Here is a 13,317-nt window from a genome sequence, read left to right as displayed (position 1 = left end):
TGCAATTGTCTATAGTTGGGTGGAGAGTCCTTGTTCCAGACTCAGTTGCCCTGCATATTCCAAGATAAGTAACTGTGTATTCTATTTAATGTATGATGAATGATGTTATTGTGTTATGGATAATGGTTTGAACATAGGGACTGCAATGTGTTGATGAAACTTGCATATGTGTTACATTCCTTGTGGGATGTGTTAAGCGATTTGTATCCATGTATGTGTATGAACTGAATATACGCATGAATGTGTGAGAAAGCCGAAAGTGAAATATGTCTAACAACTGCTAACGACAGGCATGAAATATTTGGCACATAAAAACATAATAATCGCATGTTAACTAAGACTGGGTCATAACGTAGCACCGAGCCATGAAAGCTTGGATTAACGCTTGAAGAATAGGGGGTTCTGACTCTTGAGACCCTTTTATTAATATAAGATTTCATAAGAGACCTTTTGCATAGCAAGCTCTGTATTCACATGTGAGTCATCCGTGGTCACGTTACAACTTGTTGTGTTGCTTGATGAGCACAACCTTAATGTTGAAGGGGGTTTTTCCCTGGTATTAGTTGAGCCACTAGCTTTATCTAAATGTCCTTCAACCTTGCATTTTCAGCACACTGTATATTTGTTGTTGTCGTCGTAAGGCTTTGCGTATCAGCATGGAGCTGTTTGCAGGCCCGATACAAGGTCCAACATCGTCGTCGTGTGGCAGGCGAGGTTGGAACCTCCCTGGAGTCTACACCAAGTCCGTGGTAGGTAATCCACGCAGGAGCGCCTATGCCTCCCATGGTGGCATTCCCTCCCCGTGGGATGGGAAGACTCGCGAGCCAGGAACTCGTTGGAGAACCAATCACTCAAGATCGAGAGGGATAATGTCGTAAATCGTCCTAGGCAACCAAGAGTATCGTTGTGAACCCTTAAAACACATTTGGAGGTCTACCAAATTCCTAAGGAAAAGCTATAGCCAACAAGGCTAGTTCGGAGAAGTCTGAACAACGGTAGAGCTTGTAGTCGGGAGGGCTATCAAGTTCTCCATGTAAGGCATTTCTCAATGCAGAGTCAGAGGCCTTCGACTGAGTTATGGCGGGAAAGAGTAGGAAGTTTTGTTGCGGCTCAGAGGAAGGAGGCCCTGAATTTAAAGAAGAAGCGGGCTCACTGTTAGAAAATAAAAAATGCATAATTTTTTTCTTATTATTGATAATTACTTGTGATGTTCTTGATTTGTAATTACGATTCTTATATCTTCTTTCTTTTAGTTCATCAAGCAATTACCAAAACGAAAGCACATAAAACAATGGACACTAGATGTAGGCACTATTTCAGGGCAAAACCCCCTCGAGGGGAAAACCCAGTCAAGAAAATTCTTCCTTTCAATAGTATTCTTTGAGACTTTTCACCCTAGACAAAGACTAAACCTTCCCTCCACACCAAGTCGCTTCCCAGACCTTCGACCTCTTTCCAACAACTTCGACTAGGGAACAACTTCCGGTTTTAGTGAAACTTGGAAGACTTCGATCTCCCAATCTAGGGCACAAAATAGAGAGAGAGAGGCACCAAAATTTCGATTTTCTTCTTCTCCTTAGACTCCACCCAATTCGCACTTATTTTGGCTTCTCGGCTTCAGACTTTGCACTACCCAACTTCCTTATAGATATCAAACTTGTGTGAGTTGAAGTGCTCCAAATGAATTTGACTTGCTTGTATTTATAGGCTCCATGTGAGGTTGAATAAATGTACTTAGGTCGACTTGATCTTTTCTAGGACGACTTGGTGTGGAGGATACATAAATTATTCTTTGACTCAATACTTAACCTTTTTACATGATTTAAAAGCCGAAGAAGGGTCTCTTTAAAAGTACAATGACTCTATTGAATTAGAATAAATCCTAGAAGTCCTCAATGGGGACTTTTACCTAAAACATGGCTACCCAAGCATGAAACCCATGCTTTAATAAGTCACAATAAAAATAATAAAATTTCTTTTCTTTGTTCTTTTGAAAAGTACATTACAAGATGACTCAAATACATTAAATGAAGACGGAACCTAGTTACATTTTCCAACACTCCCTCTTAACTAGGGAGGTATTCATGGCATACAAATATAATGGAAGATCTCAACTATATGAACCATGAAGAACTTTAGACACCGCAATGCCATGGACTAGATTCCTGACTAGGGCAATCTATCCATTGGTCTCTCAACAATTTAGGCATTGCAATGCCATAGACTAGATTCCTGACCAGGGCAATCTATCTAAGTGGGAATAAGGTGGACTCAAGCTTTTAGCCCCTCTAGGTACCATCAAGCTTACTTGCTAACCACCAACCCAAAGATCCAGGTGTGTATCCAAAAACAGAGCTCTATAATCAACACCACCTTTCCAACTTTAGGACCTAGACATCAACACAAAGTGCTGGCCAGAAGTCCTCCCAAGCAATGCTTCATTCACAAAACCTCAACATCCCTAGATCTAGCAGATCAAGGATAACCAATCTCTCCCAATCAAACTAATTGGTAACCAACATGCTATCAAAACCTTCGAGAGATTTACCTATACAAACACAACCCCAATCAATAATATACTTTCATATGTACATAATCAAATACAAACCTCCGGGGTCTAGATGTTGCTTCTCAACTCTTCATAGTAGGATTATCAACTGAATCTCCGACAAAAGATTCCTCAATCATACACTTTCCTTTCCTACTTCTCATGCAACAACATATCCTCCGAAATTCATTCTCTAGTCAAAACCAAGCTATGCCCTCCCTCTCAACCAGGGAGCATCTCTTTATCCAGACTCCCTCTTAATCTTAGGGAGATCTCTTCTATTCAGGTTTCTTTAGGGAGATCAACTTCTTCTTTTCGTCATCGAAGAATCTTTCATGGCTTCCATCCATTTCATCAGAGTTATTATCATCCTCATCATGCTTATCACATCAACGAGCAGCTTCACCATAATGAAGATTATGTATCTGCACAACTTAGATAGGAAGTACAACCAAATCTATAGAAGCATGAAGTTAGCCATATCAGAATCGCAGAGGCATTTCAAGTTTATACATATCAGATACCCAAACTTAATTACAAACAAGAGACATATATTCTTCAACATCTTGCTAGGGACTTTGTCATAAACCCTTGACTACTTCATAACAACTTTCATTCCATCTAGGGTTTCAATGTTTCTTTCAAAGGTGTAACATACCCTACTACCACATATGGCAAACCCTAGAAACAATTCAAAATATAGATCTACAAGGCATCGAACAACTGTCAAAATTCATATGTTAGATGTTCCACTAGGGTTTCATACAAATCCTAGATTTCATACAAGAGAATCAATCAAAACGAATCACAACTTAGTCATTAACATGACTAGCTTCCACTAGGGTTAGTTGCAAACCCTAGATTTTCCCAACTAAAACTCAGATTTCAACAATCTTACACGAATCTCAAATCATCACATTGTCATCATACATCAAAGGTTCTTATTTCTACTAAGGTTTAACTCCAAAACCCTAGAATTTCATTTTCACAATCTCAACAATCATTAAATAGATCTCAGATTGTTATATCACACATACTAGAGAATTTAACTACTAGTAGGGTTTGGCTGTAAAACCCTAGATATCCAAATACCATCCTATAATCTCAGACAAGGACTTATATTAAATCCTAAGACTTATGATTATCAATAACTAGGTCAACACATGTATCTAGGACTTCATTATCATGCATAAGCATATCATAAACACCATTAATACATTAAACATATATTGACCTAGACCAAGCTAGGGTTTTGACCAAAAGGACATATTTATATATACCTAGGGTTTCATCATCATGCAAAGGTATTTCATATCATGTGATAGTCAAACCCAACTTCACAAAAAATCAATAAGAGTTAGACATACAACAAACTTGATTAGACTAGGGTTTGATCAGACAAACACACACATACCAAGGAAATCATTTCTAAGACATTATAAGGGTCTTGCTTACATATTCCACCAAACCCTAATGAGTTAGGGTTTCAATATAGGAACATAGCAAACCCAAAATTACTAATATTCCAAAGGTTCAGGATTTTAGACCTTATCATTCAACCCTAACACGTTAGGTTTCATGATCATATTGAAATATCAATCATCAACAAGAACTTCAAGCAACATTTCACCATATCCCTAAGTAGTTTAGGGTTTCAGACATTCACATTAGCAATCCCTTAAGTTAGCGTTTTCTAGAGAAGTTGTCTAGGGTTCTATAAAATTAGTTAAGAATAGGAGTGGGGTATATTTATCAAGTGATGACTCACCCAGAATAAGAATCAATATGATTCACTGTAGCTAGATACAACAATGTTAGTAATAGATTGTCAAATGAATAAGCATTTATTATAAAGAAATCAATGTTTTAAAGCATACCTTTGTTTATTGACAAACCTTATCTTGGGTGGCTTTCTTCCATACTCCTTGAGGATATAGCAGATGTCTTCCTAATCAAGACAATAGAGGGAGAATGGTGATTAGTATTAATATAATCAAAACTTAAATAAGTACATGAAACCAAAAACCGAAAAGAAATGAGAAACTTATCTTTGGTAGTTGTTCGGGGCTCCCTTCAAAGCTTGAGGGATACCTATAAACTTACAAAAGAAAATGTCTTTTCCAAAAACATGTTAAAACTTTTAAATTCTAAACATAAAAAAATATAAAATAAAACAACTAAGACTTAAAAGCAAAGGACTTAGTAGTGTAAGTCCCCTATGTCAGATTCTTCGGGTTTCACTTTCTTTGGGTCTCCTTCAACAATGTTGGCTTGATCTCTTTCTCTCTTCTTGTTTCTTGGATTGTCGGGAGAGTCACTCATATAGTGACCCTTTTTATGATATTGATAGCATTCTACCTTGGACATGTCAATTTTCTTCCTTGGTCCTTTCGATTTCTTTCCTTTATGTTGAGCAATGTAGGCATTTGATACTCCTTTAGGATTGGCAACTAGAGAGATCCTCAATTCTTCTTGACTACAGGCAGTCCATAGTTCTTCAAAAGTGGGAGCTACCTTCCAACTGTTAAGTCTTGCAATAAATGCACCCCAAGTAGGTGGCAATCCTAATAGGGCAATGATCATGAGTTCTTTGTTTGGAACAATTTCATCAATGGCCAAAAGATCATCCTTGATTCTTGCTATCTTCACAAAGAAGGAGGCCACTGTGTCTTCTTTATTCATCTTTGTGGTCCTTAGCTCATTCTTTAAACTTGCTACTTGACCAATGTTCTTAATAGTGAATAATTTTGACAAGGCTTCATACATTTCTTGAGCATGATCGATGTTGGCTATGAATGGGACAAGGTTGTCCTTTATTCCTTCTACCATTAGAGTCATGGCCACCAATTCTAGTTCCTTGAATTTTACTTTGTCAGCATCACTGGAGTCTTCTGTAGGCTTCTTTACTTTTCCTTTGACCAAGTCTAGTACCTTATTCTTTTCTAGGATGAGGTCAATCCTCTTCTTCCAGGAACTGTAGTTTGAGGCTCCTTCAAGTTTGTTCCCTCCCTTGATTGTGTTAGACATCTTCCTTGAATATAGTAGATTCCTTCCTAGAGATAATCCTTTTGAATGGTTCCTAGTTCAAGTGCTTGAGACTGCTTTTTTTTTCTTTCTTCACTAAAGCTCTGATACCATGTTAGAAAATTAGAAAGGTAGAAAGATTTTCTTATTCTTGATAATTACTTGTGATGTTCTTGAATTGTAATTACGATTATTTATATCTTCTTTCTTTTCGTTCATCAAGCAATTACCAAAATGAAAGCACATAAAACAATGGACACCAGATGTAGGCACTATAGCAGGGAAAAATCCCCTCGAGGGGAAAACCCTGTGAAGAAAATTCTTCCTTTCAATAGTATTCTTTGAGACTTTTCACCCAAGACAAAGACCAGACCTTCCCTCCACACCAAGTCAACCTCCCAGACCTTTGATCTCTTTCTAGCAACTTCGACTAGGCAGCGACTTCTGGCATCAGTGAAACTTGGAAGACTTCGATCTCCCAATCTAGGTCACAAAACAGAGAGAGAGAGAGGCACCAAAATTTCAATTTTCTTCTCCTTAGACTCCACCCAACTCGCACTTATTTTGGCTTCTCGGCTTCAGACTTCGCACTACCCAACATCCTTAGAGATATCGAACTTGTGTGAGATGAAGTGCTCCAATTCGAATTGCTTGTATTTATGGGTTCCATGTGAGGTTGAATAAGTGTCCTTAGGCCAACTTGATCTTTTCTAGGACGACTTGGTTTGAAGGATACATAAATTATATTTGACTCAATACTTAACCTTTTTACGTGATTCAAAAGCCCAAGAAGGGTCTCTTTAAAAGTACAATGACTCTATTGACTCAAAATAAATCCTAGAAGTCCTCAATGGGGACTTTGACCTAAAATATGGTGACCTAGGCATGAAACCCATGCTTTAATAAGTCACAATAATAATAAAAAAAATTCTTTTCTTTATTCTTTTGACAAGTACATTACAAGATGACTCAAAAACATGAAATGAAGACCGAACCTAGTTACATTTTCCAACACTAACCTTATCCACAGAATGGTCAAAATCCTAGTCAAAGGGGATTTCTGATTGGTGGAGCGCGATTCCCTTCACGAGATATGTTTGAACGACAAGGCAGAAGGCCGTTGAGGGGGAAGCTGGAAGGTGATTTAAATTATGAGCCCGGGACTTGGCGACAGAAGAGCGTCGGGTTTTTGTCAGGAGACGATGATGAAAGTTTTTCTATTACTAGGATTGTTAGGCGAGGGAACGCTGTCGTAAAGGGGCCACCCCGGAAGCTTAGAACCTCGAGAAGCTGTGCAAAAGACTCTTTATTGGGTTTTGGATTCGAGGGTCCGATCACTAAATGGGGATCCAATACAAATCTAGATTGCCGAAGGATTTTTTCCCTTTGCGTGGAAACAACATTGGCACGAAGTCTTGATGATACATGGCCAGCAGTTGGGCATCTCGGGTGCCTCAGGGAGCCACTTACAGACAACACGTGGAACCTTTCGAGGATGGCACGGGGCATGGTTGATGTCAGAGTGATGTCACTCGAGCAATGGTCAGACCCCAAAGGTTGGAAATCTCGTAAGGATGGAATGTCCTGGGGAAAATCCCAGACTATCAGTTGACGGAACAGGGGTTGACGGAAGCCCTCTGTTCCTAGGGCCGTTACCCAGAAGCAATCAGATGGAGGTACTGGGGCGGTGGGGCCACGAGGACCCACGGTGGATGGCATGAAGAGATGACGTGGTCGTTAGCGGGGAAGTTAGTGGACCCCGTCAGTTGATAGGTCGGTTTCGAGGGGGGGGGCTCAAATTGGAAACTTGAAGCACCATGAGGCTCTTGGAGAAGTGACACGTCAGCTAGGCAGATTGTTTCCAGGGGGAAGTCGAGCATTGGGACTTGGGGCGTCGAGGAGCCGCGCACAACCTATATATATATAGAGAGGGGGAGGGGAGGGGGAGAGGGAGAGGGGGAGGGTGAGAGGGAGAGAGAGAGAGGGAGAGAGAGAGAGAGAGGGAGAGGGGAAGGGGGAGAGAGAGAGGGAGAGAGGGGGGGAGAGAGGGAGGGAGAGGGAGAAGGAGAGGGAGGGAAGGAGAGGGAGAGGGAGGGGGAGTGGGAGGGGAGTGACACGTTAGCTGGGCAGATCGTTTCCAGGCGGAAGCCAAGCATTGAGAGTTGGGGCATCGAGAGGTCCTGGAACTGCACCCAACCTATATATATATGTATATATACAAACATTGGGAGTTGGGGCGTCGAGAGGTCCTGGAGCCGCACCCAACCTATATATATATGTGTGTGTGTGTGTGTGGAGAGAGAGAGAGAGAGAGAGAGAAAGAGAGAGAGAGAGAGAGAGAGAGAGAGAGAAAGAGAGAGAGAGAGAGAGAGAGAGAGAGAGAGAGAGGAAAAATAGTAATATATAATCAAGGGAATGGAAGTACGCATAAAAATCTTTTACCCCATTCCTCCAAGGTAAAATGAAGGGGTCGGGGATGTCACAATTCCGTACAACTCCCAACTTATCTTTGTGATGAACAAAACTGCTTCTTGCCAATGCCTTGTTCAATATGTTTGCTGTCTGTTCCCCTGTTGGAATGTATGGTAGCTTGACTATCCCCTTCTGCACGCAATCTCTAAGGTGGTGATACTAGATCTCGATATGCTTTGAGTGATCATGAAACACTGGATTCTAAGAGAGTTTAATGCAATTATGATTATCACAATGTATTGTGATAGGCTCCATCCTTTGTTTGAAATTCCCAAAAGTAACTTCCTCATCCAAATAGCCTTGCAAGCTACCTGACTAGTAGCCATGTACTCAACGTTTTCTGAACTGAGTGCAACTGATCTCTATTGTACCAAGAAACAACTGCTGACCCAATGCTGAAGATACCACCTGAAGTACTCTTCCTGTCAGTGGAGTTCCTTGCCGAATTTGCATCTGTGAAGCCCTCAAGCCTCATTCCATTAACCTGTTTGTACCACAATCCATAGTCCAATGTGGCTTTGATACCATGTAGAAAATCCCCAAAATTCTGGTCTGCTAATATGAACAATCTGAAAACAATTTTCTTTTCATATAATCACAGAATTTCTCTACTAGATGTAGCGGAATAGGAACAGAAATTAAAAGCACAAATCACACAATAGACAACACAATTTTTCTAGGGAACCCAACTGGGAAAACCCTCGCTTGATTCAAAATTTTATTGAAGAAGAATAAACTATAAATCTCTTACAACTAGCTTGTCTCAATCAGAAAATATAATATTTTGCCTGCCTTAAACTAGGCTTGAAACACCTGCTAGAATGTTGATCTGCTTCCCTTAACCAACCCACACTCAGCCTAAAATCCTTGCGCATTCCTTAGGAAATAGGCCCCTATTTCCTAGCGCATTCCCAACTCCTAAAAAATAGGAATTTCTCCTATTTTTGTGCGCACTTCCAAGGGAAATCTTCTCCAACAATTCGCACAAGAGAAAACTTCTTGGCTCGTTCCTCCACAAGCTCCACACAAGCTCACAAACTCGTGCTCAATTATGAATACAAGGTGTGCCTTCGATCTCCTTATAAGCACTTTGATTTGGCTATTGTTAGTAAGTTCTATGTTTGGGAAGTCGAACTGGTGCTTTTCTAGTCAACACAAGTTGTTAACTAGTTCCTCCTAAAATTTAGGAGGCTAACTCCACTTGTTCTTTCAGTTCCCAAACTAACTCACACTAGAGAACAGATAACTCAGTCCTCCACAATCTCGCACTAGTCAAACTGCTTCTTGAACTCGTCCACATCACTAGAACTTGTACATGACTAAGAAGATCACAAAATTTGATTCCTTGAATTAAGGCACAAATCAAGGAATCCATTCCTTCGCTACTTTTCACCAACCATTTACTTGGTTTAGTCTTGGTAAGATTTGTGCAGTTTTATTCCAAAAGAATCCAAAGACATATCGAAGTTATTTCTAGTTATAGAATTGATGCTCAGAACGTCTAGAAAATTTTGATAGAGAATATATAATAGACACATGGAATTTGATGAGAAATCTCCAATCATGTGAAAGTGTGAGACAATCGATACAGTATCTGACAATTGAGAGTCTCCAACATTTTGAGATAGCATACACATGGAGTTTGATGTGTAGTCTCCAATCATGTGAAAATGTGAGACAACTGATTCTTAGTGTTTGACAGAGAGTATAAGGTTCCATCTGATGATTTTCATCACATTGATGGAGACTTGCTGCTGGTACTCTTAGAGGATTGGACGACTTGGAGGACACATCTTCATGGACCCCCTTTCTTTTCATTGCGTTATATCATTTGATGGAGATTTTTGGTTGGGATAGTCTCACTTCTCCTTAGATGGGATGGAAACATGGTGTGATTCTAGCTCAATGATGGTATTTTAAGGGTGCAACATATTGTTCCTTTTATTTATGATTTTGACTTATGGTGGGATTTACTAGGAGTTACCACTTTTATTTTTCATGGTACAAAATCTTTATGAGGCCTTGTTACCCAATTACCTGTGGGTAAACCCCTAGGAAATTTTTGCTGCCCATTTGACATTTGATTAGTAAGCAACCCACATTGATCCATAGATGGCCACTAGCAGGTACCTCTTAGCTATTCCAATCAATGATTTCTTTCATCTAGCTAGCTCACTTAATGAAGGTGAGCCTTCAAAAGCGAGGCATGTAAACCGTTTTTGTACCAAGTGCTTTCATTTAAGAGTTTAAGGCATTTTATTGTGGGTCACGGGTCAAATTGGATGATTGACCACTTTTGATTGTATCCTTGTTCCCTTACATCACCTTGGTGGTTATCTCTTGCCCTTCGTCTAGTGTAAACCTCCTTGAGGCCTTTATTTCCATTGTCTAGAAGGGGCATGAATAGGAGGCCTTGATTGATGATGCATGTCCATACTTTATACCTTTTTCCCTTTCCCTTGACCACTTTTGATTGTATCCTCGTTCCCTTACTTCACCTTGGTGGTTATCTCTTGCCCTTAGTCTAGTGCAAACCTCCTTGAGGGATTTCTTTCCATTGTTTAGAAGGGGAATTAATAGGAGGTCTTGATTAATGATGCGTGTTCATACTTTACACTTTTCGCCTTTTCCCTTGTTCCATGTCCCTTCTTCTGTTTGATTGCTTATTGCTCATATTCCTTGGGTTTCCCCTTTGTACAATGTCTTTGAGTAAGGGCTCGAAAATTTTGCCCTAAGAAGTTGATGCAACAAAAAGAAAGATAAAAGCCTATATAACCACATTGAAAGAAAAATTAAAAAAGGAAAAATATGGCTAGGACAAAGTATAAGTGCGTGGACAAAAGGCTAACTTGAGCTTTACCTCTCATTAGCCCTCACCCAATTCTTAGGATATCATGATCTATCTAAATAAAAGGAGCTTTTGAATGTACCTGTTACCCACCAAAAAGTTGGTAATCCCATAGGAGAGAAATTTTCTCCTTCTTTGGACAACCAACCAACCAGACATCAACCCTGTTACCGCTCAAATTAGCAGGGGACCGAAAGGGGTTCCTATGAGGACAACTGCTAGGTCAAAGGCAACGATGGAGACTTAGCCCACTGTCACCACAACTAAGACTCCCTACTCTTTACGGACTTTCATTGATGGGAGGAGACCTGGTAGTCAGGAAGTCACTTATAAAGTATAGATCAATGAAGGGGTGGAGTGACCCAAATGATTCCCTTTCCAGAAGAGTTTGAAGGATAGGGCTTACTTGTTCTTTAAGTAAGGGACTTGATCTTCTAGGGAAAGGGGATGAGGATTGGAGGGTGGAGGTAGAAGTATAAGACCTATAAAAGATGTTCTCAATCCCTAAAACCCTTTTGAGAACTTGGATTCTCGAGTAGTCCTTGCTAAATAGGCTTTGGTGAAGAATGGGACAACACGAGGCCAAGTGGACCCAACCCAGGTTAGGGGATGGATTTTGGTAGCCAATGATGCTCTTAACATGGCCAAGGTGAAGGGAAAGGATCAAACATTAATTTTCTCCCAAAGATGCCAAATTGATCCTAATAGGTTCTAGCCTTGGGAACACCTAGGCAAAACTTGATCCTAGAGCTAGGGCTTGGGGTATTAGGAGATTCCACCGTCAGAATTGCTTCAAATTTGGAGGAGAGCAAGGGGACCCACTAGTGCAGTTGTATCTAGGAGATCAAAATTTTCTTGTGGCTAGTCTCTCGGGAAATTGATGCCCAAGGCGACCTAATGGGGCTAGACCTAGGAAGAAAGGGAAAAGGGTAAAAAGAGGGTTAAGATGATCACCCTTTTTGAGTGATCAGTGCCTAATTCACATGGGGATATGGAGTCAAGGATAATAGTGAAGAAGGATTTAGTTTCTTGTTCAAGGAGGATCCAAAAGTCAACTTGTCCAATGTTAGAGGAAAGAGAAGAAAAGTGACTTTCAAGCATTTATACATCATACAAATGGTGCAAACTTATCAAGATAACATGATCTCTAGGACATTTCATTCATCTAACAATGGCCCATATAAAGAATAAGCTAAATAGACACATAATTCCACATTTCGTACATGCGACAATTAGCCCTAATTATAGCAAAATTCAAATGTATGCAGCAACAAGGAAAATAACGTTAAATTTGCACTTACAATGTTAGAGAGTATATCCAACCAACATCACATTTGCAAATAGGAAGCTCCAAGATAGAAATAGCCCAAATCCATATATCAAAATTCGTCCATCATTCAAAGTAATCCTCCAAGGAAAAAGTGCGAAATTCTCTAAAGATAGAGAGATCCCAAATCAAGTGATAATACAAATGAATCCATCTATCTCCTATTTATACACTGATTAGGAGTTGGATTTAGCTAATGAGCCTACATTAGCCTCTAAAAATAAAATAATGTGCAAATGACTTAACTTTGGTGACAAGCCCACCAAACTAGCTCACAAATGAAAAGATAAGCCTCTCAAGAGGACAAATAATAATGTATGCATGTTGTACGGCCCTCTAAGAGGCCTAATGAGGTCCATGGGTGCCACAATGAAGAATAGGACCCTCAAAAGCCGTGGACAAGGGGTTGGCCCCTTGTAATAACTTGTGGTGCTCCAAATGACTGTGGGGGCACACAAGTGCCCTCATGGGTCTCTAAACAAATTGAAGATGCCTGTAGGTCGCCCTCAAGGGCCAAGATGACAATGTAGGAGATGCCACATCATCGTAGAAGATCATCTGCCAAGTATATGGTGTAGATCTGGGGCCAACTGGGCATGATGGATCAGGTGCATCCTCCTTGTCTAATGATTGAAGCATGAACAATCTCTGAATGGCTGTGGGGATCCATGAAGTGCAATCTATTGCTATGGAGGCCCTTGTCTCTCAACGCTTACCCTATATGTGCCAATGCAGTGCTCTGGAGGATTAGGACCTTGTATAGGGAGACCAAACCCCAAATGGAAACCATCTGCAATCTTGCATAAGATCCAATGCGTCTCCTAGGATTTCAATACAACAAGTCATTAGAGAAATTGAGCAAATTATATCGTGGACCATAGGGGGGAACTTCATAATGGCCTGCCCTTCCATAATGGGCTTCAGGATGTGTCAGTGTCTTCTAAACTCCTAATGGGGTTAACCAAGTACCCTATTAGGTGGTTTCTGCTTATAAAGGGGATAATATAGTCAAGGTACATTCGTCAAAAGGTGGTGGCATGTGGCAATAGGTGAATGAGGTAGGGAATGAGAGGCGGCAGCCCTGGGTCACATGTTAGG

At 40.3% G+C, this 13,317-nt stretch overlaps 1 protein-coding gene across 2 annotated transcripts in view; it reads left to right on the top strand.

Annotated features, from left to right (window-relative positions):
- Window positions 1-13,317, top strand: part of KU80 (Ku80 family protein) — a 196,680-nt gene that overhangs the window by 23,094 nt on the left and 160,269 nt on the right. The gene's annotated exons all lie outside the window — the stretch shown is intronic.

This window comes from Pinus tabuliformis, chromosome 3_2 (assembly GCF_031772625.1).
Source record: "Pinus tabuliformis cultivar Carrire ecotype Pingquan chromosome 3_2, CPIR1, whole genome shotgun sequence".
In the NCBI taxonomy this organism is placed as follows: Eukaryota; Viridiplantae; Streptophyta; class Pinopsida; order Pinales; family Pinaceae; genus Pinus; species Pinus tabuliformis.
This window is presented reverse-complemented; position numbering and strand designations above follow the sequence as displayed.